This window comes from Pinus tabuliformis, chromosome 5_1, assembly GCF_031772625.1.
Source record: "Pinus tabuliformis cultivar Carrire ecotype Pingquan chromosome 5_1, CPIR1, whole genome shotgun sequence".
NCBI lineage: Eukaryota > Viridiplantae > Streptophyta > Pinopsida > Pinales > Pinaceae > Pinus > Pinus tabuliformis.
The window spans coordinates 419,779,922-419,807,092 of NC_142305.1; positions in this window are offsets into that span (position 1 = coordinate 419,779,922).

The window sequence follows — 27,171 nt, forward strand, 5'->3', positions numbered from 1 at the left end:
AGATATGGTGTTGTGGGTTTTACTTTTGTTTTTTGGTTGGTTTTCTTGTGCCTTTGGCTGTGAGTTGAGTTATTATTTTCTGGAACCCTTGGTTGGACAAACGCTTTGGAAGCCCTATAACATATTGGGTTGAGTTACTAGTCCTGGAAGCCTTGGTTGGACGATTTCTCTTGAATCCATGGGGTTTTGAGTTACTAGTCATGGAAGCCCTGGTTGGACGATTTCTCTTGAATCCATGGGGGGTTGAGTTACTAGTCATGGAAGCCCTGGTTGGATAAATGCTCTGAAAGCCCAATGACAGTTGTGGGTTGAGTTACTAGTCCTAGAAGCCCCTTTTGGAACAAATGCTATGGAGCCCTGGATAGCTTGGGTAGAGACCAATCTGGTGATGTTAGTGATTTCCAACGTCAGGTGGAATCACTGGTTGAGGATTGAGGTGGTTTGGCCTCTGGAAACCCTGGATGGTTTTGATTGATGTGTTTTATGAGATCCCACATTCATGCTTGGAATATGGCATGGGGGTGACTAGCTGAAAGAAAGATTTGATTCAACCTATTCTATGATCTGGTGGTTCGTGGAAGTCCCATACCTAGTCGGCCTATGCAATCATCAATAAGAGCTCTCTTTCTCCTTGGTATTTTTATGGGAAAATATACTTGTTTATATGTGGCTTATATGGTTGTTATATCCTTGGTATTTCTATTGGTTATATGCTAGTTATGAATGAGTTTTAATATGGCGGTGAAAATGTATGGCTCTCATCATGTTTTGGTTAATCTCTGAATGTACAATGTATATGTGACTTAATAGATGGTAATCTAGTTATTGTGATGGGACCTCAATGATTTTTAGTGATTCTCATATAAGTATGAGACCCTTATGCTCAAATCCGTTGTTTAAACCTCTGGAATGCATATTTGTGACATGTTTGACGAAATGCATGTCATGGCTAGTATGGGTTCAGTCAAGTTCTTTTTCAAGTAATTACATTTGTATCATTATTCCACTATTATATTTTCATTTTTGGAAGTGTCATGGAGTTTTGGGCAGTGACCTGAGCCCTAGGCCTGAAAAAGTGGCACAGAATTCGGAGTCGCATGCACAAAACTGCTTGGGAAAGTCCCTAGCCACAGGCATACCCATGTTGAGGGAGCGACTGGAGGGTCCCAGTCGCACTCATGCCCATTTCATGGGAGTGAATAGGGGATTAATGAGGTAAAAAGTTAGTTTGTCTCAACTACTAGTCACCTAGAAGGTTGGATGACTACTAGGAGTTCTACAGTGAGCCTAGAAAGTCATGTTGTTGTGTTCAGTTCGTTCCACTTCCTTCATTGACACATGGGGATTTGAATCATATCATAGTAACTCTTCGTCACATGTTTACCTCGATTGCCTGGTTACTGGGTAGATGTGGGAGGAGGGTGTTACTCAAATGGTTGTTGCAGGTTTGGAAAGGTGAGGATTGGTGCAGAGAAAAGGTGATGTTTCAGTTCAATGAATGCATGTTGTTGTGACTCAAACAAAAAAAAATTGCTTTCACTCCACCTTTGGTAACTTGACTCAAGGGTCAAGTGATATGAGGGAACCCCAACATGAATCTTCAATAGAAATTGCCAAGGCCCAAGAATTTACAAAGCTATGTTAGAATCGTCGGGGTTGGGCAATCTTGAATGACTTGGATCTTAGTTGGATCCATATGCACACCTTGCTCATCAATTATGTAGCCTAAATATTGGACATGGTCCATGCTAAAGGAGAATTTATCTAGTTTGGCACATATCTTGTGTTATCGTAGGGTTTGAAGGACCTCTTGAATATGTTGCAAGTGCTCTGCCCAAATCTCGTTGAAGATGAGGATATCATATACATATACAACCATGAATAGGTTCATGAAATACCACAAGATGTCATCCATCATCCTCATAAAAGTTGCAGGGGCATCTGTCAACCCAAAGGGCATGACCAACCTCTCAAAGAGACCCTCCTCAAACTTGAAGGTAGTCTTCCATGCATCTGTGGGTTCTATTGAAACTTGGTAATAACTGGAATTCAAATCACTCTTTCTAAAGTACTTAGCCCCCTTGAGTTGGTCAAGAAGGTCATCAATCTATGGGATCTGGTACTTGTTCCTAGCAGTGATTTTATTTAGTGCCTGATAACCAATGCAGAGTCTCTAGGTCCCATCTTTCTTTTGTACAAGTACAATTGGGCTCTCACAAGGTGAGGAACTTGGTCGAATGTGCCCTTTTGTAGCAACTCCTGGATTTGCCACTTGATTACCTCGTTTTCCAGAAGAGAGAAGTGGCGGATTGACACATTAAGTAAAGGTTTTGTGGGAGTTAGATCGATATAATGCTTCACCTAACAGTGCAAAGGTACCCCTATTGGCTAGGAAAAGATGTCCTTGTACTCTTCGCGACCTTATCAACTTCCTTCAACTGTGTGGAGGAACACTTTATGGCTCCATGGATGTGGCCATGATCTTCCCCTTGCTTTGAGAGTGAATCAGGAAGAAAACAAATTTCTTGGTTTGGGAGATGATCTTACTACATTACTTAGCATAGATCAAAGAAATGGCAGTAGGCGAGTCTACCTTCAGCATCCTGTGTAGTTTTATGCTCAAATTAATAATCACAGTACCAGGTATGGATTCATACACAACATGACGCTTCCACAAGTATGGTTAGCCTAATAAAACATTAGAAACTTCAAGGGGAGAAACATCACACAGTACATCGTTGGTGAAAGGATTAATGTTGTAGGGAAGGTGGCATTGTTGGCTAACGTGGAGAACTCGTCTTTGGTGGAGCCACTCGATCGTGTATGGTTGTGGGTGTGGTGTTGTTGGCAGGACCAACTGCTCAACGATCTATATTGAGATGAGGTTCTTTTGACTCCCGCAATTGATAATAAATTGTAGTGGAGAACCATTCACCCACATTTGTGAGTGGAAGAGACGCTCACCCTCCTCTAGATATTCAGGCTCACTCTTCTTGACCTTAGTGGTGGAAACGATGACATTAGGTTATGAATCAATGATATGTTTCCCCTTGTTAGGTTCTAGCTCAAATTTGGAACATGCATCTGACTTTGAACATTTTAGGTTGGCCACAAGTGACTTCTTTACGCAAAATTCATTTGTGTTGTGATTTGATCTCTTGTGGAACTCACACCACTTCCCTATGTATGTAGAAATTTGATAGAAATTGCAACTGCTCAAGAAATCGAACTAAAATCATGAGACAAATTCTACTCTATTAATCTATGGAATGAAAATCACAATTTAGAACAACACACATAGACATGAAACAAGAAAAACTACAAGTACACAATGATTTCTAGGGGAACCCAACTGGGAAAAACCCCTCAATCCTATTTTCATTAATCATTTGAATAGAGAAACTATTACAATTTCATGATCCATCTCTGAGTACCACCTGCAAAGGCAAAACTTTTCTCTCTGCTGAATGAGAACCTATGGCCAACACTTAGCCAATTTTTGCCTCCTCCAACCTCTTATTTCCTTGTGAAATTCTGAGCTAATTCGAGCTCCTAAACAATAGGGAAGTCCCTATTTCCTTGCACAATTCCCAAGGAATTGATCTCCTAATTGCATGCAAAAATTGTACACTCAACTAGTATACAATTAATGTTACACTAGCCTTTGTCTCCTCCACTCCAACTGAGAAATTCGAATTCCATGCATGTCTGGGCTATTTTGGGTTGATTGATTAGTTAACTGATAGATATCTAAGTTAGACTATTGTCTCACTGCACAACTGACCTTCAACTGACTCTATTAATTGTTAGAGGTCAGTTAACTAAGTACAACTAAAAATAACTGAACTAGATTGCTAAAATTTAGTAATCAACACATGCATGACTGAACTCCAATCCCACTAACTCAAATTTGTTGATCTAACTGAGTGACAAGAGCCATTTCACACTAGTTAACTACCTCCAAGTTTTCCTACTGATGTGGAAATTCAATTTACTCAATTTGACTAAGGCTAAAGTCAAATTGAGCCTTTCTTGCTACATTTTATAACACTCCCTCTTAGCAAGAAAGGGATTTTTCACCACCCCTATCCTGCACCTGTGGAATTTTAATTTACCTATTGGAAATTCCTTTTTCAAGATGTCAACATCTTGTTCCTCAGTTGGAATTTACTGTGGAAACATAATTCTCCTCTGCACACAATCCCTCAAATGATGATATCGGATATCAATGTGCTTCGACCTGTCATGAAATATCATATTCTCAGAGAGCTTAATGCAACTCTGATTATCACAATATATCACTATCGGATCTATCTCCTGACTAAAAATACCCACAAGTATTTTTCTCATCCATATGGCCTCACATGTTGCTTGACTTGCAGCTATGTATTCAACTTCTACTGAACTGAGCGCAACAAACCTCTACTTCATGTTGTATGAGGAAATAGTTACGGATCCAACACTGAAGATAATACCTGAAGTACTTTTCCTATCTGATGGACTCCCTACCCAATCAACATCAATGAATTCTTAGAGCTTCACTCCCTTTTTCCTCATGTACCATAATCCATACTAGGTAGTGCCTCTAAGGTGCCATAACACATGCTTTGTTGCCTTTCAATATAGCTTGGTAAGCCTCACCATAGCTTAACTAATCTAGTTCACTGCATAGCACATGTCAGGTCTTGTATTCACAAGATACATCAAGGACCCCACAAGCTGCCTGTAAATGGTAGCTTCAACCTCTTCACCTAAAGTGGCATTTTCCTTCCTCCAATTTGTAGCTAGAGGTGTGTCCATAGGCTTACAATTCTCCATGTGAAATCTCTGAAGTATTTCAGAGGCATACTTCCCCTGAGACACAAAAAATTCACCATCATCTTGCCATACTTCCAGCCCGAGGAAGTAATGCATCAAGCCCATGTCTTTCATCTCAAATTCCCTTGCAAGATCCTCTTTGCAAGAGTGGATCAACTTCTCATCACATGTCAATATTAAATCATCAACACATAAACAAGAATAAGCAACTTACCATCTACCACAATGTGATAGAGGTTTGCATATGCTTCACTTTTGGTGAAGCCCAATCCACTGAGATAATTGTTGATCCAAGTGTACCATGCTCGGGGTGTATGTTTGAGACCATAAAATGCTCTCCTCAATCTTCACATATGTGACTCCTAATCATATGTCTCAAATCCTTCTGGATTCTCTATGTAAATTTCTTCCTCAACAAAACCATTGACAAAGGTGGTCTTAACATCCATCTGGTGGATCTTCCACCCCATCTACATAACTAATGCGACAATTCATTTGATGGAGGAATACCTTGCCACAGGGGAAAAAGTTTCCTCATAGTCAACTCCCTTTACCTAAGAAAATCCCTTGGCCACAAATCTAGCCTTGTAATTCTCAATTCTCCCATCAGCTGCATGCTTCACTTTGTAGATCCATCTCGAACCAAACACTAATTTCCATTTTGATCTCTGCACCACTTCCCATACATTTTTCTTCATGATGGAATCATATTCTTACACCATGGCAACAACCTAAATAGGTTGAGAAATTGCTCCTCAAATGAAGAAGGATTTGACTCAATGAGATCTATCATGAGAGCCATGTAACCAGTGTACCTCTCAGGTGACCTCCTCTGTCTATGTACTGATGTTGGGGCTCCCACATTTTCCCTAGCATATTGCAACAATCTATCATATTCTATGGTTCTCTTTCTCCCTTATCTAGATGTTTTTGGTTGAGTGGGTGTCTCCACTCAGCCTCCTCTTTGCTCCTCCATTTGTGGTTCCTCCAAAACTTCCTGAAGCTCATCCAAAGGATCCTCCTTTGGAGCTAAGAGATTTTTCTCTGGTGGGATACCCAGCTCTCATTCCATAGAGCATCTCATAGCCTTATCCTCATCAAACTTGGCATCTCTCCTCACCACTTTCATCCTCATTGAAGGTAAATACACCCAGTAGTTGTGTGGAGTTTCAATGTATCCTACAAAAACTCCCAACTCTGTTGTAGGCTCAAGTTTCTTCCTCGAATCCTTGGAGACATGACAATAAACTAAAGCTCCAAAAATTCTAAAGTGAGACACATCAGGCTTTCTCCTAGTTGGTGTGATCATACCAAGTATTCTATGAGGACTCTGATTCTGCAAGTAAACTATTGTGTTACATGCTTCTACCCATAGATGCAATAACAACCCCTAATCATGTAGCATAACTCTTGTAGCTCCAACTATGTTCATGTTCTTCCTCTCAACTACCCCATTCTATTGTTGGTTATGGGGTGCTATAAATTCTCTTCAAATACCTTCTTTGGCACATAAATCCTTGAAGGCATTCAAAATAAATTCACCTCCACTATCGCTCCTAAGAGCCTTTTCCTTCCCAGACTTCTTCTCAACTAATGCCTTAAATTCTACAAATTTGGAAAACACTTCATCCTTTTTCCTCATGAAGAAAATCCAACATTTTCTAGAGAAATCATCAATAAAAATTACATAGTACTTATGTTTTATTGTGGAGGTTGTAGAGAAGGGTCCACAAACATCAGAGTGGACTCACTCCAAGATTGCATCTACTCTGTTATCTCAGCCATGGAAGGTGGATTTGACATATTTTTCCAATGTGCAACCCTTGCAGACATCTTGCTAGTCATGGGAGCCTTTAGGGAGATCGGTCGTAATTGGATGCATGATTTTTAAGGCATCATGGTGTAGATGTCCTAATCTCTTGTGCCAAAGTTTTCCAACACCTTGACTCTGCACTTTTTCTTCCTTGCTGCTCAATGCAATGCAATATCCCACCTCAAGTTTGTATAGTTTCTTCACTCAAACTCCAATATGCTTCACTTTCTCAATAGCTATGTGTCTTAGAAAGGCTTTCCCTTTACTGAAAATAACATCATAGCCTCTATCCTCCAATACTGCTACAAAGATCAGGTTCTTCTTCAACCCAAGTACAAACATAACATCTTTGAGGTGAAAAGGGGAGGCTTTCTCCCTCTCAAAGGTGACAATACCAATTCCTATAGCATTGTACCTCCCATCATCCCCCAATTCAATATGCATCTGGAGGTACTTCTCCTCCAGGCTACTAAAAATTCCTTACACCCTGCCATATCAAACAAGGCACCAAAATCAATGTACCACACACTCCCCATAACAGTGTTGGCCATGCATGCTATTAGGGTTAAATCTAATTCAAATTATGAAGCCAGTTCTTCACCTCCTTCTCCTCCTGAAGCCTTCTTGTTAGACTTCTTGTGCAAACATTTTGTTGCATAGTGATCGTATTCATGGCAATGGAAACATTTTATCTTGCTCAAGTCTTTCTTCTTGTCATTATATTGGTTGGATTCGGGTTTGCTTTGGGTATTGTTTCCTTTTCCTTTCTTCCCCTTCCCAACCAAGGCAAAATTCTCTTCATCCTCTACTCTGGATGATACTCCATCTCTGGTATTTCTCTTGATCTCTTCTTAAACCAAATTGAACCACAACCTTTCCCAATTTGGTAAATTTTCCCTTCCATTCACAGAGTCCTAGTAGTTGTGTTAGGATTTTGGAAGGCCTAGAAGAGCTAGGCTCACCAGATCACCTTCTGCAACATTCTCCCCAACCCCTCCAAGTTCATCTCGAACTTGAGTGAATCTGGAGAGATATTGTGGAATGGTATCATTTTTTTGCATCCTAATGTTTTGAAGTTTGTCTTTCAGGGCCAATTTTCTATGGTCACTGCTATTTTTTAATAGATCAGTCAGTGTCTTCCACATAGCAAATGGTGTTTCTTTTCCATGGATATTTGAGACCATATGGTCTCTCACACCTTCCAGAAGAATTATCCTAGCCTTTGCAACATCCTTCTTCCATTGGGATAATTGTTGTGCATCAGACTGTTGGGGTTTCACAATGTCAGTTTTAACATATTCTAACACACCATTATCATCAAGCACTACTTCCATTCAGTCCTTCCAAGTTATGAAATTCGAGCTACCCTCTAGGGCATACTCCAATCTCAGTCCGTTGAAAGACATTCTCTTGAATCTGAAGAAAGGTTGCTACACTGAAGCTGCAAATTCGAAATTCCTAAGGGAAAATTTTGAAATATTGGTTCTAATGTGATTTCAGGGCTCTAATACCATGTATAAATTTGATATAAATTGCAACTGTTCAAGAAATCAAACTGAAATCAAGAGACATAAATTCTACTCTACTAATTTGCATAATGAAAATCACAATTTAGAACAACATGCATGTACATGCAACAAGCAAAACCCAGAGTACATAGTGATTTCTAGGAGAACGCAACTAGGAAAAAACCCTCAATCCTCTTTGCATGAATCATTTGAATAGAGAAACTATTACAGCTGCATTCTCTAGCTCTAAGCACCACCTGCGAAAGCAAAATTGTTCTCTCTATTGAATGGGAACCTCTGGCCAACAATTAGCCAATTTATGTCTCCTCCTATTTCCTTTCCCAATTCTGAGCTAATGCGAGCTCCTAAATAATAGGGAAGACCCTATTTCCTTTTTTAATTCCCAAGGAATTGATCTCCTGACTGCATGCAAAATTTTACACTCAACTAGTATATGATTAATACTACAGTAGACTTTGTCTCCTCCACTCCAGCTGAGCAATTTGAATTCCATGAATGTATAAGCTATTTTGGGTTGATTGATAAGTTAAATGATAGATATCTGAGTTAGACTGTTGTTTAATCACACAACTGACCTTCAATTGGATCTATTAATTGTTAGAGGTCAGTTAACTGAGTACAACTGAAAATGATTGAACTAGATTGCTAAAATTTAGTAATCAACACATGCATGATTGAAATCCAAGCTCACTAAGTCAAATTTGTTGATCTAACTAAGTGACAAAAGCCATGTCACACTAGTTAACTTCTTCCAAGTTGTCCTGCTAACGTGTAAATTCAATTTACTCAATTATACTAAGGCTAAAGTCAAATTGAACCTTTCTTACTACATTTTATAACAATGTCCTTCTTCTCTTCCCGTTGATATTCTTTTCTTGTGGCTTCAATGGGTTGTCCTGGGTCATTTGACCTTGGCTTTGTCCTTTGTTCTATGATTTGGAGGTTCCTTTTCCCTACTTCAGATTCGAAAATCCAAATTCTCGCTTCTTTTGCTTAAACTTTTTCTCAATCTTGACAACATATTAGTATGTTCTACCAAGCAAGGAGACGTCTAGGAACTCCATGCCTACCTAGATGTATTTTTGCGGACAAACACAGTACTTGAGAACCATATGTCACTCAAACTCCTTTATACCCATCTTTGTGCGTAAGGTATGAAATATTCTCGTGAACTTTGGTACTTCTTAGTCCCTTTCTAGTCATAGTGTGGTCCATTTTATATACTTGTCTTCATATCTCCTGTTGTCACTCACTACTTTTTCAGTCACCAGTTTCTTCAAAATCTAAGTAGCAGTGATGTTTGGGACTAAATTCCGAGCCACGGAAGCTACTAGAGCTAGATCAAACCCTCTCTAATGCATAGTGCTCAGAAGGAGCCTTCCAACAGTATATAGAAGTCTAAAAGCGGACTTCCATAGCTTAAGATTAGAGCCCATGAAAGGACCCCTATGAAGGGCCCAACAAATGAGAAATTGGCTAATTGTTGGGAAATACTCGCAATCGGTACATAAGGAGCTCATCACATGTCTACCATCGGCATAGGCAAAGAGCCAAAGGTTTAAGACTTATCATTGGTTCAAGGAGGCCAATTGCAATTTGCGATATCGCATCTCGCACATCGGTTGTCGATGAATTACAAAGGACAAGGACTATGGTGAGGGGTCGATTTGCGATATATACCAAAATTGTCGAGAGGGCCGATAAATGCCTAACACAAGAAATGTTTGCAAAATGGGGCCGAGCGAGCCTTTCTCTCTCTCCTCAACGGGGTACACATGTCAAGCCACAAGCACTATCACACATCGGCGATCGGTGAAAGCAAAGGGATCCCACTTAAGAGATATCAGCAGTTCCATCAGTCGATTGCGATATGCAAGATTTTCCTCTAGACGTGATAAAAGTTTAAAGCCAGGTTTTATAAAGACCTTGCGCTTAGACTCGAGGCCTGATCCACTAGTTAAGAGGAAAAAGCCCGCAGTTGTACAATTGCATTGATGAATACAAAAGGTTGCTCAACCACTACACCGAGGCATTGAAGACAGAGTACAAAGTTTTAAAGGCGAGGTAGGTCAACAGCTAGTGGATCACTACGAGTAGATGAACCTTCAAGAGAAAGAATGGGTCGATTCAGAGGAAGGATGGTAACACACGGATTCGGGAGTTAGCAACGAAGAAAGTATTGGCAGAAAAGGCAGTGGGATGTAAGACAGTGCAGGGGGGGCATACTCTACGCAATGACAACACCAGCATACTAATATGATCACAAGATGGGCTAGAAAATCCCTGGTGTTTTTTTCCTTCAAGTCCATTTATTTTGTTGTACTCAAACATGCTGCCCATCCTAAAGAATTCAACTCTGTAATGTTTTTGGGCCATAGAATCATTTAAGACTGATACAACTATTGTATCAGACCAAGGAATAGGGACATTCAATATTTCATGTAATTAATGCTCTTTCCCCTCTTCCTAGATAAATAGAGGAATGCAAGACTTAGAAGAGGTTCAAAAATTCTAGGAAAAAGGCTACATGTATAATTTCAGACTGTATTTCCTTGGTAATACAGGCCTTTCAGAATATTAATGAAACTATGGTGATTCCACCTCCAAAAGATTACAATAGGTGTTCCCCTCTGTTTTACTCATTTAAATGTTCATGCTTCTTCAAATGATTTATGTGGTTATTGTTGCTAGATATGTTTCAAGCTCTCTTATAGATTCGTTGGTAAGATGTATGTTAATGCAAATGCCTATTACCATCTCATAGATTCATTTGTCTTGACATTGTTTATGTATACGCTTGTGAGGATCATTGCAATTATATCTTTAAATGTGAAACATATAAATCATAGCCTTCAGTCCTTCCTTTATACCTCATTTATGCTTGCAACCCAAATAACATATAAATCCTTATGGTCTTGAGCTCTTTGTGTTCATCATTAGATTCTTGAGGTCTTAATCTCTATGTGACGAGTTGCTCTCCTCTAGTTTCCTCTTTCGCCCACTCTGTAAAAGATTATTAAGCTGTAAGACCTTGAACTCTTGGCCTCCACTCTTTTGATGATTATTTCTGAGATCTCAATTTGTGAAGAAGTATTTGAAATCCATGTTTCACTCCTTTGGATTAATGAATCAACCCATTTTCTATATACATATAAACCTATAGAACCACAAGTGTTGTCTCTAGCATATCCAAATCTTTTCAGACACACCATTTTAGATGTGCCCAGGCACTGGTCTTGAAGAATTCGAAGGTTGTCAATGGGAGATACAACATATTTTGGTGTCGTTGTCAGGGACTTATTGAAGGATTTTTCCCCTGGGATACGATAAACTGAAGCACTCTTTGTAAGTGATCAAAGTCTGTTTTGATTGCACTCAAATCACCTTCGCAACTCCACACCCTTTCCTCATCAATTTATTGCCAAATAAGTCCCTTTCACAAAATGATATTTTGTTTAAGAATAACCCCATGCCCAATGGAAGGAAAAGCCACTAGTCTGCAGGTTCTCAGCAGCTTGCGTGCAAGGCACTATCCCCAGTTGGAGCCAATATTGTCACTCACTTCTTTTTCAGTCACAAGTTGCTTCAGAATCCAAGTAGCAGTGATGTTTGGGGCTAAATTTTGAGCCACAAAAGCTAACAGAGCCAGATCAAGCCCTCTCTAATGCCTAGTGCTCAGAAGGAGCCTTCCAATGGTATATAGAAGTCTAAAAGTAGACTTCCAGAGCTAAAGACTATAGCCCATGAAAGGACCCTTATGAAGGGCCCAACAAATGAGAAATTGGCTAAGTGTTGGGAAATAATCGCAATTGGGACATAAGGAGCTCATCGCATATCGACCATCGGCAAAGGAAAAGGGCCAAAGGTTTAAGACTTATCGACGGTTCGGGGAGGTTGATTGCGATTTGCGATATCACATATTGCACATCGGTCGTCAGCGAGTTACAAAGGACAAGGACTGTGGCAAGGGGCCGATTTGCGATATATACCAAAATCGTCGAGAGGTCCGATAAAGGCCTAACATAGGAAATGTTTGCAAAATGGGGTCGGGTTGGCCTTTCTCTCTCTCCTCAGTGGGGTACATGTGTTGAGCCACAAGCACTATCGCACATCGGCCATCGGTGAAAGCAAAGGGCTCCCATTTAAGTGATAGTAGTAGTTCCATCAGCCAATTGTGATATGTGAGATTTTCCTCCAGACGCGATAAAAGATTAAAGCCAAGTTTATAAATACCCCATGCCCAGACTCGAGGCCCACTCCACTGGTTAAGAGGAAAAGGCCTGCAACTATACAATTGCACTGATGAATATAAAAGGTTGCTCAACCACCACACTGGAGCGTTGAATATAGAGTACAAAGTTTTAAAGGCGAGGCAAGTCAACAGCTAGTGGATCACTATGAGCAGGTGAACCTTTAAGACAAAGAATGGGCCGATTCAGAGGAAGGAAGCTGACACATGGATCCGGGAGTTGGCAATGAAAAAAGTATTGGTAGAAAAGACAGAGGGACGTAAGATAGTGCAGGGGGGGCCATACTCTACGCCATCATAGCACCATCATACTAATATGATCACGAGATGGGCTAGAAAATCCCTGGTTCTTTTTCCTTCAGGTCCATTTATTTTGTTGTACTAAAACGTGCCACCCATCCTAAAGCATTCAATTCTGTAATTTTTTTGGGCCATAGAGCCATTTAATACTGATACAACTATTCTATCATACCAAGCAATAGGTCATTAGATATTTCATATAATTAATGCTCTTGCCCCTCTTCCCAGATAAATAGAGGAATGTAAGACTTAGAAGAGGTTCAAAAATTCTAGGAAAAAGACTACATGTATAATTTTAGACTGTATTTCCTTGATAATACAGGTCTTTTAGAATATTAATGAAACTGTGGTGATTCCATCTCCAAAGGATTATAGTATGCGTTCCCCTATGTTTTACTCATTTAAATGTTCATGTTTCTTCAGTTTATTTTAGTGTTTATTGTTTCTAGATATGTTTCAAGCTCTCTTATAGATTCGTTGTAAGCTGTATGTTAATGCAAATGCATGTTACTGTCTCACAAATTCATTTGTCTTGACATTGTTTATGTATACGCCTATGAGAATCATTGCAATTACATCTTTAAATGTGCAACATATAAATCGTAGTCTTTAGTCCTTCCTTTAGACCTCATTTCTGCTTGCAATGCAAATAACATAGAAATCCTTGTGGTCTCGAGCTCTTTGTGTTCAACATTGAATTCTTGAGGTCTTAAGCTCTATGTGAAGAGTTTCTCTCCTCTAAGGTCCTTGTTCGCCCACTTTGTAAAATATTATTAAGCTGTAAGACCTTGAAGCTCTTGGCCTCCACTCTTTTGATGATTATTTATGAGATTTGAGTTTGTGAAGAAGTATTTTAAATCCATGTTTCACTCCTTTGGATTAATGAACCAACCCATTTTTATATACATATAAACCTATAGAACCACAGGTGTTGTCTCCAGCATATCCAAATCTTTTGAGACACACCATTTTAGATGTGCCCAAGCACTGGTCTTGAAGCAATACAAGGCTGTCTTTGGGAGATACAACAACTCTCAACAAGGTAATATTGTTCCTTGATGAAATCTCAAAAAGAATCCCAAGGGGATGCAACTAAAAATAGTGAGGATTCTTCCTCATCCCTTTGCCCATAGTAAGTTTCCCACCAGTCCTTGACATGGGGGGTGGCCTTATGTTGTGAAAAAGTATTTTTTTTTTCTCTAGCGGAAAAATTTAGACGAGACAATATCCTTTTAGCAGATTTAACCATCTATCTAGAGCATATGTGTCTATTAGGCCTTCGAATATATGAATGTCCAAGTTAACTTGTACCTTAAAGGGGGTGGTGCCTTCGAAGTGACTACTGGATGAAGATGCTTCGACCACTGGTATTTGCAGAAGGATCTGGGAAAAATTATCCATCATCTCTTTCCTTTGTCGCCTGAGTATTCTTTGAGCAATAATTTGAAATGATTACTTGCTCCCTCATCTTTGTTTTCCTCCTCCATGGGAGGTTGGCGGGGTTGCATAGGACTACCTTGCAAGGGCTAAACCAGTTCAAGTCCCAACTTGCTATACCCCAGCATTGTTGGAAACATGCACAAAAAAACAGAGAAAGATAATACCTCTTTAATACCACTGATATGGATTTATGAAGGAACAGAATGAGATACATATTTAAACAACAACACAAAGATCAATGAAATAGAATTTCAATTAATAAATAACAAATGATGAAAATTGTTTACATGCAGAATGAAAATAAACTAGCTCGGGTGATGGTAGCTTATCTATGATAAGAGATGTGATGGCTACATGCCTTCTGAACTGAGTTACAATGAGGATCTAAGGCCTTTTTATCATGAAGAAACAATAAGAAACCCTAAAAATCCAAAAACCTAACCCTGGGAGATGAAGCGCCAAAAGGTTGTGGGCCCTAATGGGGTTAGTTGGAATGTCAACTTCCTGGGGTCATAGCTTTGGTAGACGATATATGTTTGGTGCGCATGATATCCCATTAGAAAGGTTTATCCAAGGACAAAAAATTTTGACTACAGAATCTTAGATTTATGTTTTCCCGTTTCCCCAAAAAATGTCATTTAGGGCCTCAAAACGGCTTTAGAAGCTCAGGACCCAAAAACTCGTAAAATAGAAAACTATTGAAATAGGAAAGTGTGTTGGAAAATAGGAAACTAAAAGGAAACAATTTTTGGGATCCAAGTGGAATAAGCGGGTGGCCACCAATATCTAGTTGGATCATATGCAAAAGAGTTAGCTTTGAGGAAGCATCTAAGAGGTCCAGAGACATTGGAACTGAAAGTAATTTAATCTACAACTAGGAAATAAGTTTCAAGGGTTCAAGTGACTTTGGGTGGCCTTAAAACAAGAATGTTGATGGAAAATGCTAAAAAATTAGGCACTAGACAGATCAAAGAACCTAACCAAGACGCAGTCAACGACAATAAGGAGAACAAGGCATATTTAGGTAAGACTCATTAGTCTTACTTTATGAATAAAAGCTTTTGTTTGAAAAAAATATTCTTAGGACATCGAGATATGAGATTATATCTAAAGAACCATAATCCCTACGTGATTTTCTACCAAGTTTGTCCACTACCTCTCATGCATATTTGTAGAATTGTAGAGGGTGTGGATGTTCAACAAGCTCCAGAAGGTTCCACTACAAACCCTAATATGTACTACTCTAATTCCTTATAACCAATGAAGTATAATTCAAGATCTAAATGTTGGTATCCTCCCTAGGTGTATAATGGGGGGGTCGAATGGCCCATAGTAGAATAATAACAGTTGATACTATTCAATGTAAGGTAGACTAGGTCCACTATATTATTAAATAAAACCCATTATGGTAGTTACTATTGAATAAATGTAATGGAGCCTCATTAAAGAAGATCCACTAGGTAGTTCGGAGTTTGTTATGGTTAGAGTTCTCTTCATAACTCTAAATAAGGATGGAGAACTCCTTATGAGGGTGTGGAAGATATTGATATTAGAGCTTAGCTCATTAGGAGGTTGCCCCCTTGAAGAGGCAAGTGAATAAGAGTGGATTCCTTCCATAAAAATATCAATTGTAAGGTGTTTCCCTACCTTAAGGGCTTGATATTAATATTATATATTCATATTTGTGGTACTAATTGTATCATAGTACTTTCTTGGAAAAAAAAGAGGTAATTTGTTTCAAGCTTTGAAGGTTTTCAAAGAAAAAATTAGGGGTGTGACACTTAAATCAATTCTTGCAACTTTTTAGGAATAATTTGTAGAAACAAGTTGCAAAACTAAATTCCTCACAAAAAATCACCTAGTTAAAAAGAAAAAAAGAAAAAAAAGTCTAAATCAATGTTTGTGGAAGTCAAGATATCACTAGTTTAAAATATTTTATTTTAGGGTTTGTCATGATGGTCAAGTGGACTAAAGAGCTCATATCTTTTGACAAGGACCCCTTATATGTCACCAAGCTCACACCATTGGAAAAATGTTTTTGGGGATTTGATTTGGTATATCCTATGTTGTACATTTTTCCCATGGAAAAAAGTGTATACTTTGTATTTCATTGAAATCAAAGTATACAAATTATTGTTCAAATACTACCTCCCTGACATGTGTGCCAAGATTTATGGCATTCTACCAATCTAGAACATAAAACATAAAAGCATACAAGGTCCCACTAATTATAACAACACCGGTTAATAAAATGTTGTTGGCATGCATCCTGAGGACATCAACAAATTTTTATGTAATCACTAAATGTCCTACAGGATGAGTAATTCTTCCTTTGATCTTATGTCTACATCAACGTTGTGTTCCCTATGAATATGTGATACCTCCAACTCCTAAAAAAATTCCTATAATTGATGATTTCTTTGTTGCCAAGGATTTAGGGCCAAACTATGTAATGTATCGAATCAATAACCACTCAAGAATCACCAAAAAATTGTAAGTATTTCACACGTCTGGACATTGCAATGTCAAGGATTAGCCAAAAACCAATTAATTGTGCTTTATTATTAGTTCTAGGCCCTAGCCCTAGGCTACAAAGGAAAGTGTGGTTGTTGTTAAAGTGAAATGCAACACCTGCTTCACATACATCCCTGACATGACTTTTGGCTCCATCAAAGAAGGTCTAAGCCTTCAAAGTACCTATCTTAGGTCCAATTGGAATTCTTATTTTCTTCTTTAAACCCTTTTTGTTGAGTTCCTTCATTGTTGTTCTAGTTTTGTGCACCACAAGTCGAATATTTAGGGTCTAATTATAAAAAATGGTTATATTATGATGTAACCATATATGCTATATGACCAATCCTGGAAGGATGGAAAGATGCTCCAAGCCTGGGGATTTTGTACATTCTATGAGGCATTCCCCTAATGACCTACCTGACCATGTCCTCATGTAGGCCTCCTCAAACAAAATCTTTCTCCACACCACCTGTGAAAATAATCCACAAAAAGATGTGTCACTGGCGTTTGACTATCACAATTCAGTGGGCATCTTGTAGGTCCTTCCTAGCCTCACCCCTAGAGATTATCCTCCATGGATCTGGTTATTTAGCACTATTCATAGAAAGAAACATATATTTAAAGGACAATCCCTCTTCCAAATAACTTTATACCACTGAAAAGGGTTTGGCTCTACTTTTTGTGTCACCATCAATTCATAGGATAGTTTTATCACCACCACCTCACATTATTTTTTGTACTTCCTATCATTAGTATATGTTGTATTTCCTATCAATATTTTGTGCACTATAATCATTGCAATTGTTGGATGTGAAAAATGGTAATGTGATAATATTGTTGGAAAATTTTCTACATGATTGGTCTCGAGAAATCATAGATATAAAAGAGAGAATCGCTAAATATTCTTATGACACCATGCTCCAACATCATGGAAGAGTATGGCCAAGAAAGATATGCTTGATATGATTTAGAGGATGTTTTGGTTTATTAATATATGGATAACTTTTATTTATGGGATAACAACTACTTTCATCTTCTATTTGATGATTCTAATCCACTTTATGTAGAGAACATTATTGAGGGAAATCCATAGCCAATTATGACTACTAGTGTTCAAATTTCATATTAAACAATGATATTGTACCTTCCAAATCTAATGCTGGCCCTTTTTCGACTATGTGGACGATATTTTTGAGGGTTTTGTTTATTTTAATCCCCATGACATGGGGAGGTATTTCAAGCATATTACTTGGCCATTCATGGACCACAAGAGTCATCAGTTGGGTGTCAACATTAGCACTCATACATGGGACTCAGGCTTCAGTTAGAGCTTGGACTACTTCGACATGGTGGCTAGCACATATACATGTGAACTTGGTTCTCTAGCATACTTCAACATTATGGTCCATACTCATCCATGGGAAACTGGTATATGGTTGTACCTTGTAATAGCCTCAGGTTAAAAGTTCATGTAACAAAGGTTAATAAAGGAAAAAAAGACCAAGGTCATGGGATACTTATTCCAAGCTTAATGTTGGGAAAATTATCCTAGTGGGCATTGTTAGCACCTAAATCTACCTTAGGCTGAAGGAAGGCAAAATTCAGGGTAACCACAAACCACGCTCAGTCTGGTAGCTAGCCCTACCAGAATAGGAGAGGGCTCTCTCTGAGTCACGCTCAACGAATAAGTAAATGGAATGGTATGAGATGACTAACAGTGAAATATTGATCTTAGGCTAGTAAGTAAATATGGATACAAGAAGCAATTTTTTATGAATGACTGAGTTTCTGGGATGGTATGGGACCAACGGACAACAATGAGCAGAGAATTTAATACAAAGGCACAGATTACTTCGTGAGGCAAGACAGGCAGAAAGTCTAGCAATTTAGTTTGAAATAACGCGGAATGGAGGAATTGCTTAGGAGGGTGAAAAGGGCATAAGTACATGAATCCTTTTCAACAGAAGAAGAACACTGAACATGAAATTTTCCCACATGCAGAGAAGTAAAAATGAATTCTACCTTATCTAACTTAGAAAATTTCACTGGAAATGAATATGAAATGAACTGTGAAACATTACGAAATGCATATGAAACATAAGAGACACATTTTCTACACTCACAACCACATGAATCTCATGAAACAGAGCCACTGCCTTTCATTAATCCTTTGTCAAAATATACAATGAAGAACTGAGTTTCTCTCCCACAGTCTCCCAGAAATTACAAGCCAACCTTTTGAAAATGGTTTGCATACAATAAATAGACTATTCCATGAGGAAATAGAACGACCAAGAGTTAGGGAGTTTTTCGAATCATTACAAAGTGGAAGTGGAAAGCCAACCATTAGTTACAGGTGCAGCGTTACAAAAATGACAAATGGCTTGGGTGACTGCTCGCCTTCCTTTGCCACTTGGATAGAAGCCAACTTTTAGTGGAAATACTTTAAATTTTGCCTTAGCTGCCGAAAAAAGTGTAGTGTAGATGAGCGGGCCCACTTGGAGAAAGTCGCGAAATGGAGGTGAATTTGGCCCTTTTCTTTATATGCGTCGCGCCCAATTCTATATGCGCCATGCCACTTTGGAGGCTGTTTTGAGGCACCTGCAGGAGTCCAAAATGTGCCCAAGTGTGCTTGTTAGAGAGCCTGGCCTGTCTACTTTCCAACCCAAGTTGAATTTCTGAATTTGGTGCTCATTTGCCCCTCCAAATCTTCATTCTCCCAAGACTACTTCATGTGTGTCAAAATAGGGGCAGAGAGGTCATTTTTTGAGTGTTTTTGACCTCCTGGAGACTCAAATCATGCCCAAATTTCTTGTCCATGCACCAGCAGTCATGAATTTTCATGCTGAGTCCAAAAATACAAACCATTTGTGATTTGGAGCTCCCAATCCTAAGCGCCGCGCCACTGGGAGAAAAAACCTGTGTTGTGACCAAAAATTTGCCATGTGACCAAAATTGCCCCAAATTTCTTGAAATTTGGGCTAGAGATTCCTTATCAAGTGTTATGTTGGGCCAAAGAGGCTTCGGTCAATATCTAAAGTCGATCGAGCTCCCTTTTCCTCTTTTGCTTCTTGATTGCCTTCCTCAATTTCGCCTTCAAATTCCTGATTCGGGCCTTGCACACTTTGTTTCGCGCCATGTAGTGGAAATATAGAGTGATCTCCATGTAGGTGAAGCACAAAAAGACGGGCCAACTCATGATGAACTCGAACATTAGCCACTCTTTGACAAAAATCAAAACATGATAGATGCTGGAAACATGACATAGCAAGAGGGCATGCCTGCAATTCTGTGAGGGTGGTTGGCTCATCCCTAACATGTTTTCCACTTTTATGATGTCTCGGGGAGCCTGTTATTTTGAGGATGAATCAATTTGAGTTTCCACCTTGTACTCCGATGAATGCTCAGATGCCATAACTGCTGTATATGGACTGTGCTTGGACTGCCATTTGATGATGGTAGTGAAACTATGTGTTGTTATGAACTCTGCCACCAAGGGGAACAATGCAAAAAGAGAATGTTAGGAAGGGAATTAATATGATGGGATTAGGGATTATGGGTAGAAGTTTTGCTTTAGGGACATGTAGGAGGGTTTGGGGATTTTATAAGGAAGGGTTTTGGGGTTTTATATTGACAAATGAGTGGAGGGGATAGGGAATAGAGGTTTAGTACTATTTTAGGGTAGGGAAAGATGGGAAAAATGGGATAGGGGGGAAGGGAACAATGGAAAGGAGTGAAAAAATGAGAGGTGAAAGAGGAGCCTTGGCATCAATACCACAAGTTTGCAACCCTAGGCAGCAGTTTACATTTGAGGAATTCAAAATGAGACGAGTTGAATTTTTGTTTCAATCTTTAGCATCCATAAACCACCATACCCTAGCACAAACTTGGATGAAACACCAAAATGGAAGCTTTACCTACTTGTGGAATGAAGCATTTAAAATTTGGAGGAAGATTTCAATGAATTTCAGTCCTTTTATCCCTGTGCGCCGCACCTCCCATGTGCGTCGCGCCAGTGTAAATTTACACTGGAAAATTTCTCCCAGTGTGTTGCACTCCCTCTGTGCGCTGCGCCTTTTTGAAGGAGCCTTTTGGAGGCCTTTCCGATGTCAAAATTGGGTGTAGGATAGCTTGTTGGAAATTTCTTTGAGTCTCCTTTCCAACCCAATTAGAATTTTTTAATTTGGAGTTCATTTGCCCTGTCAAAAATCAAATCTCCCAAGACTGGTCAAAATGTGCCAAATGAGGCTGCCTCAAGGCAGAGTGCTGTTGCAGTCAACTTTTAAAGGTGTTCCTCAACTCCAAATTGAGCTCATGATAGCTCATTGGAAAGATATTTGTGTCTAATTATCATTTGACTCATCAAGCAAGTCATTTGTCCAACTGAGCTAGGAAAAAACTTGATTTTACCAAGGTCACTTCAGAGGTCCATCAATTCTCCCCAGGCAATTGTATTTTTGACATTTCTCTAAAACCATGAAACCTGTGTAAAAATTGAAGGATTTTTTCTTTCATGGCTTATTTTGGACAAAAACCTCTCTCAGTTTTCCCAGATTCATCTTTTATTGCTCAGAAACATCATTGGAGTAGAACCTATCCCGATGTGTGGAACAAGAGATTTGTCGAAATGAAGCGAAATGAAGGGGAAAAGCGGCTTCTAAATTCTTGGGAAAATTCTTGGAAGTAGGGAGGGATGTTAAGAAGTAGGGGAAAGTGAAATTTCAAATATTGAGTGAGGGGAAGGGGTCTAAAAAGGCAAAACACAGGTCCAACCTAGAAAATTGCCAAGTTGTAGCAAGAAACTAGGGTTTGTGCGAAAATGAGGAATTTGGGGGATCTCAGTGATGGGAAGCATTTTATAAGGTACGTTAAGGATAGGGGAAGGTGTATGAACATTAGGATACAAGTTTTGCCGATGATTTGACCGTCCAAGAGAAATTGCCTGCAAAACCCTAGGAGAGGAAATGACCTTACCTAGACGCAACTGAAGCATGAACAAGGTGTAAAATGACCCAGTGGAACTTGACATGATAATGAAAACCCTCTGAATGATGGTAGAATCAGTTGAACGGTGACATGGACTGACATTTGGACAACTTTGACAGGAGTAAAAACAAACCCTAGACCTAGTACCTAGTGACCAAATTTTGCTTGAAGACTCACTGAAAATGATAAAATTTGACCTTGACACCTTAAAATCACTTTGTAAGAGCATGTTTGATCTCTGCCGGAGGATTGACAAGACCGACTCTAACATTGGCTCCAATGGGGATGGTAGCTCCTTGGAGGTGCCAAGAACGACATATCTCTGGAAGAGCTAGACAGTGCCTTCATCCATTGGGCTATGGAGTCATTATTTCGACAAACACAAAACTTCGACTCATTTATTAACTGAAACTTGACTTAAACTGATTTAATTATGAAACCAACATGACTGAAAAACCGACTCAATGCAAAAGGAAATGACTCATGATTGACTTAAATAAAACAAGAACTAACAAAACTTATTCAATGGCAGTAGTCCATCAAGATACGAGGGTTTCAAATCATGATGACAGCCACCTGTGTACTAATGCAATATGTACAATCATGTGTAATGTGTCTTCCAATGTAACCAATCAAGTAGATGCCTCCTTGATTGATTCTCCAGATCAGATCTTCTGGTCAACAACAGATACTGGTAACTGGGCCTCCAAAACATAATTGGCCATGATCCCCTTCATCACTGAATACTGCAATAATCACCTTCACTGCTGACTGCAATAAATCTGCCATTGGACCCTGAAAAACATGAAGTCTTTCCTCCTGCTGAAAAAACAAGGTGTCTTTTTCTCTTGATTCTGGTCTTTCTTCATAAATATGAGTATGCTCCTGGTCTTCAAAAAATTCTGAACAAATAGGTGAGCAGATTTCCTCTTCAAAGAAAATTTCAAAACATGAGACATATGAGGAAGAGTCTGAAAGGGAATCCTGAATGGTCTGGTCTGCTGAAGTCTGAATATATTGTAAGTCATCTTCATATGATATGACAGCCAGATTTTCTTTGCATTCATCAATCATGAGAAAAGAAACTTCAGATGTTTCTTGAAACCTAACACTAACATTTCTATCATCTACCATAAGTTCATCCAGAGGAACTTTTTCACTTGCTTGAGCAAAGATCTGATCTTGTCATTCATGATCTGACTAGATTACTTCTTCATGAAGACTGTGTTATGATGACATGAGAACATTTGGATCCAAAACTCTGTCTTCTTCATCCCAGATGATTTCAGCAGCAGAGTTCTCTTTCATGGGACTTAGCACAACGTTTTCTTGGTCATCACAATCTGAATCTACATCTGAAATGGCTGTCTTAACATTATCACATTCTGAATTTGAAACTTGACTTCTCTGCATGCTGTCTTCTTTTGTGGATAGATCTGAAACGACACTTTCTCTTTCATCACTTCCAGCCATATGGAAATCTTCAACCTGCTGATTTATAAAGTTGCTTACAAGACTATCATCATTTTCACCAGAGGAAGAAGTTCTACCGTCACCTTCTTGACCATGTGCACAATGCAGATTTGCGTTAACTTGAGCTGTAACCTGACCGTTCAAGAGTTGATCTATCTCATTTTTAGATAGAGGAGATGATACTTTTTGTTTTCTCTTGCTCAAACAGTGATTGTCTTCATTAGTTTCAAGTGAAGGAGTATACAAATTTTCCTCATATAGCTGATCCATTTCATGTAATTCCTGTTGACTGTCAAGATGCAAAATTCCTTCATCTTCCACCGTACTAAGATCGTGATCCTGCTGCAAATTTTATGATCGTCTTTATGCTGCTGAAATGGATTTTCATACAGGGCTTCCATGATCTCTTCATCCATGAAATTATCATCCTCATAATATTTCTCAAGGCTTTCAATAAAACCATAAGCATGCTTGCAACAATCCTAAACTAAATTTAATGATGGATAAGATTATTTATATCTCTCAATGAACATGGCATGAAAATCCTTTAGACAGTAAATACAAGCAGCGGGCAAATTTTCATACCATAATTGGGCTTCACCTTCCAGAGTGGCCATGAATATCTTCATCAAGAAATCTTCGGGAATATCAACCTTCAACTTGCGAATGTGCATGTGAAATCTAACCAGATGTAAAGCCGCATCCTTCCTACCATCATCTTTAAACGTAGGCGAATTCCTTGACCAATCTACCTTCGGAATTTTATTTGGAAAGCCTGGAATGTGATTTCGGCTCATAGGAGCATACCTTCTCGCAACGCATTCCATCTTGAAAATCTCGAAGCTACTGATCTCTCTGCAGTGGAGTCACCATGAAGCATCGATTGCTGGATTCTTCAGTGAATGAAGTCGCCAGGTGAATGAATTCAGCCTTCTTATGTCTGATCGATGTTCACCATCAACAATCAACTCTGAACTTGAGATATGTACTCGGGCAAGACAATCTACAAGCAAACCATTTTCTTCCCCAGTGGAGTCGCCACTATGTTAGCACCTAAATCTACCTTAGGCTAAAGGAAGGCAAATTTCAGGGTAACCACAAACCACGCTCAGTCTGGTAGCTAGCCCTACAAGAACAAGAGAGGGCTCTCTCTGAGTCACGCTCAGCAAATAAGTAAATGGAATGGTCTGAGATGACTAACAGTGAAATATTGATCTTAGGCTAGTAAGTAAATATGGATACAAGAAGCAATTTTTTATGAATGACTGAGTTTCTGGGATAGTATGGGACCAACAGACAGCAATGAGCAGATAATTTAATACAAAGGCACAGATTACTTCGTGAGGCAAGACAGGCAAAAAGTCTAGCAATTTAGTTTGAAATAACGCAGAATGGAGGAATTGCTTAGGAGGGTGAAAAGGGCATAAGTACATGAATCCTTTTCAACAGAAGAAGAACACTGAACATGAAATTTTCCCACAGGCAGAGCAATAAAAATGAATTCTACCTTATCTAACTTAGAAAATTTCATTGGAAATGAATATGAAATGAACTGTGAAACATTACGAAATGCATATGAAACATAATAGACACATTTGCTACATTCACAACCACATGAATCTCATGAAACAGAGCCACTGCCTTTCATTAATCCTTTGTCAAAATATACAATGAAGAACTGAGTTTCTCTCCCACAGTCTCCCAGAAATTACAAGCCAACCTTTTGCAAATGGTTTGCATACAATAAATAGACTATGCCATGAGAAAATAGAATTACCAAGAGTTGGGGAGTTTTTCGAATCATTACAAAGTGGAAGTGGAAAGCCAACCATTAGTTACAGGTGCAGCGTTACAAAAATGACAAATGGCTTGGGTGACTGCTCGCCTTCCTTTGCCACTTGGATAGAAGCCAACCTTTAGTGGAAATACTTTAAATTTTGCCTTAGGTGCCGAAAAAAGTGTAGTGTAGATGAGCGGGCCCACTTGGAGAAAGTCGTGAATCGAAATGTCGCGAAACAGAGGTGAATTTGGCCCTTTTCTCTATATGCACCGCGCCCAATTCTATATGCGCCGTGCCACTTTGGAGGCTATTTTGAGGCACCTGCAGGAGTCCAAAATGTTCCCAAGTGTGCTTGTTGGAAAGCCTGGCCTGTCTACTTTCCAACCCAAGTGGAATTTCTGAATTTGGTGCTCATTTGCCCCTCCAAATCTTCATTCTCCCAAGACTGCTTCCTGTGTGTCAAAATAGGGGCAGAGAGGTCATTTTTTGAGTGTTTTTGACCTCCTGGAGACTCAAATCATGCCCAAATTTCTTGTCCATGCACCATAAATCATGATTTTTCATGCTGAATCCAAAAATGCAAACCATTTATGATTTGGAGTTCCCAATCATAAGCGCCAGGCCACAGTGAGAAAAAACCTGTGTTGTGACCAAAAATTTGCCATGTGACCAAAATTGCCCCAAATTTCTTGAAATTTGGGCTGGAGATTCCTTATCAAGTGTTATGCTAGGGCAAAGAGGCTTCGGCCAATATCTAAAGTCGATCGAGCTCCCTTTTCCTCTTTTGCTTCTTGATTGCCTTCCTCAATTTCGCCTTCAAATTCCTGATTCGGGCCTTGCACACTTTGTTTCGCGCCATGTAGTGGAAAGATAGAGTGATCTCCATTTAGGTGAAGCGAAAAAAGACGGGCCAACTCATGATGAACTCAAACATTAGCCACTCTTTGACAAAACTCAAAACATGATAGATGCTGGAAACATGACATAGCAAGAGGGCATGCCTGCAATTCTGTGAGGGTGGTTGGCTCATCCCTAACATGTTTTCCACTTTTATGATGTCTCCGGGGAGCTTGTTCTTCTGAGGATGAATCACTTTGAGTTTCCACCTCATACTCCGATGAATGCTCAGATGCCATGACTGTTGTATATGGACTATGCTTGGATTGCCATTTGATGATGGTAGTGAAATTATGTGTTGTTATGAACTCTGCCACCAAGGGGAACAATGCAAAAAGAGAATGTTAGGAAGGGGATTAATATGATGGGATTAGGGATTATGGGTAGAAGTTTTGCTTTAGGGACATGTAGGAGGGTTTGGGGATTTTATAAGGAAGGGTTTTGGGGTTTTATATTGACAAATGAGTGGAGGGGATAGGGAATAGAGGTTTAGTACTGTTTTAGGGTAGGGAAAGATGGGAAAAATGGGATAGGGGGGAAGGGAACAATGGAAAGGAGTGAAAAAATGAGAGGTGAAAGAGGAGCCTTGGCATCAATACCACAAGTTTGCAACCCTAGGCAGCAGTTTACATGTGAGGAATTCAAAATGAGATGGGTTGAATTTTTGTTTCAATCATTAGCATCCATAAACCACCATACCCTCGCACAAACTTGGATGAAACACCAAAATGGAGGCTTTACCTACTTTTGGAATGAATAATTTTCAATTTGGAGGAAGATTTCAATGAATTTTAGGCCTTTTAGCCCTGTTCACCGTGCCTCCCATGTGCGTCGCGCCAGTGTAAATTTACACTGGAAAATTTCTCCCAGTGCGCTGCGCTCCCTCTGTGTGCCGCGCCTTTTTGTAGGAGCCTTTTGAAGGCCTTACCTGTATCCAAATTGGGTGCAGGATAGCTCATTGGAAAGGTATTTGTGTCGACTTTCCAGACCAACCAGAATTTTTTAATTTGGAGTTCATTTTCCCTGTCAAAAATCAAATCTCCCAAGACTGATCAAAATGTGCCAAATGAGGCTGCCTCAAGGTAGAGTGCTATTGCAGTCAACTTTTAAAGGTGTTCCTCAACTCCAAATTGAGCTCATGATAGCTCATTGGAAATCTCTTTGTGTCTAGTTATCATTTGACTCATCAAGCAAGTAATTTGGCCAACCGAGCTAGGAAAAAGCTTGATTTTCCCAAGGTCACTTCAGAGGTGCATCAATTCTCCCGAGGAAATTGTATTTTTGACATTTCTCTAAAACCATGACACCTGTGTAAAAAGTGAAGGAGGTGTTTCTTTCTTCGCTTATTTTGGGAAAAAATATCTCTCAGTTT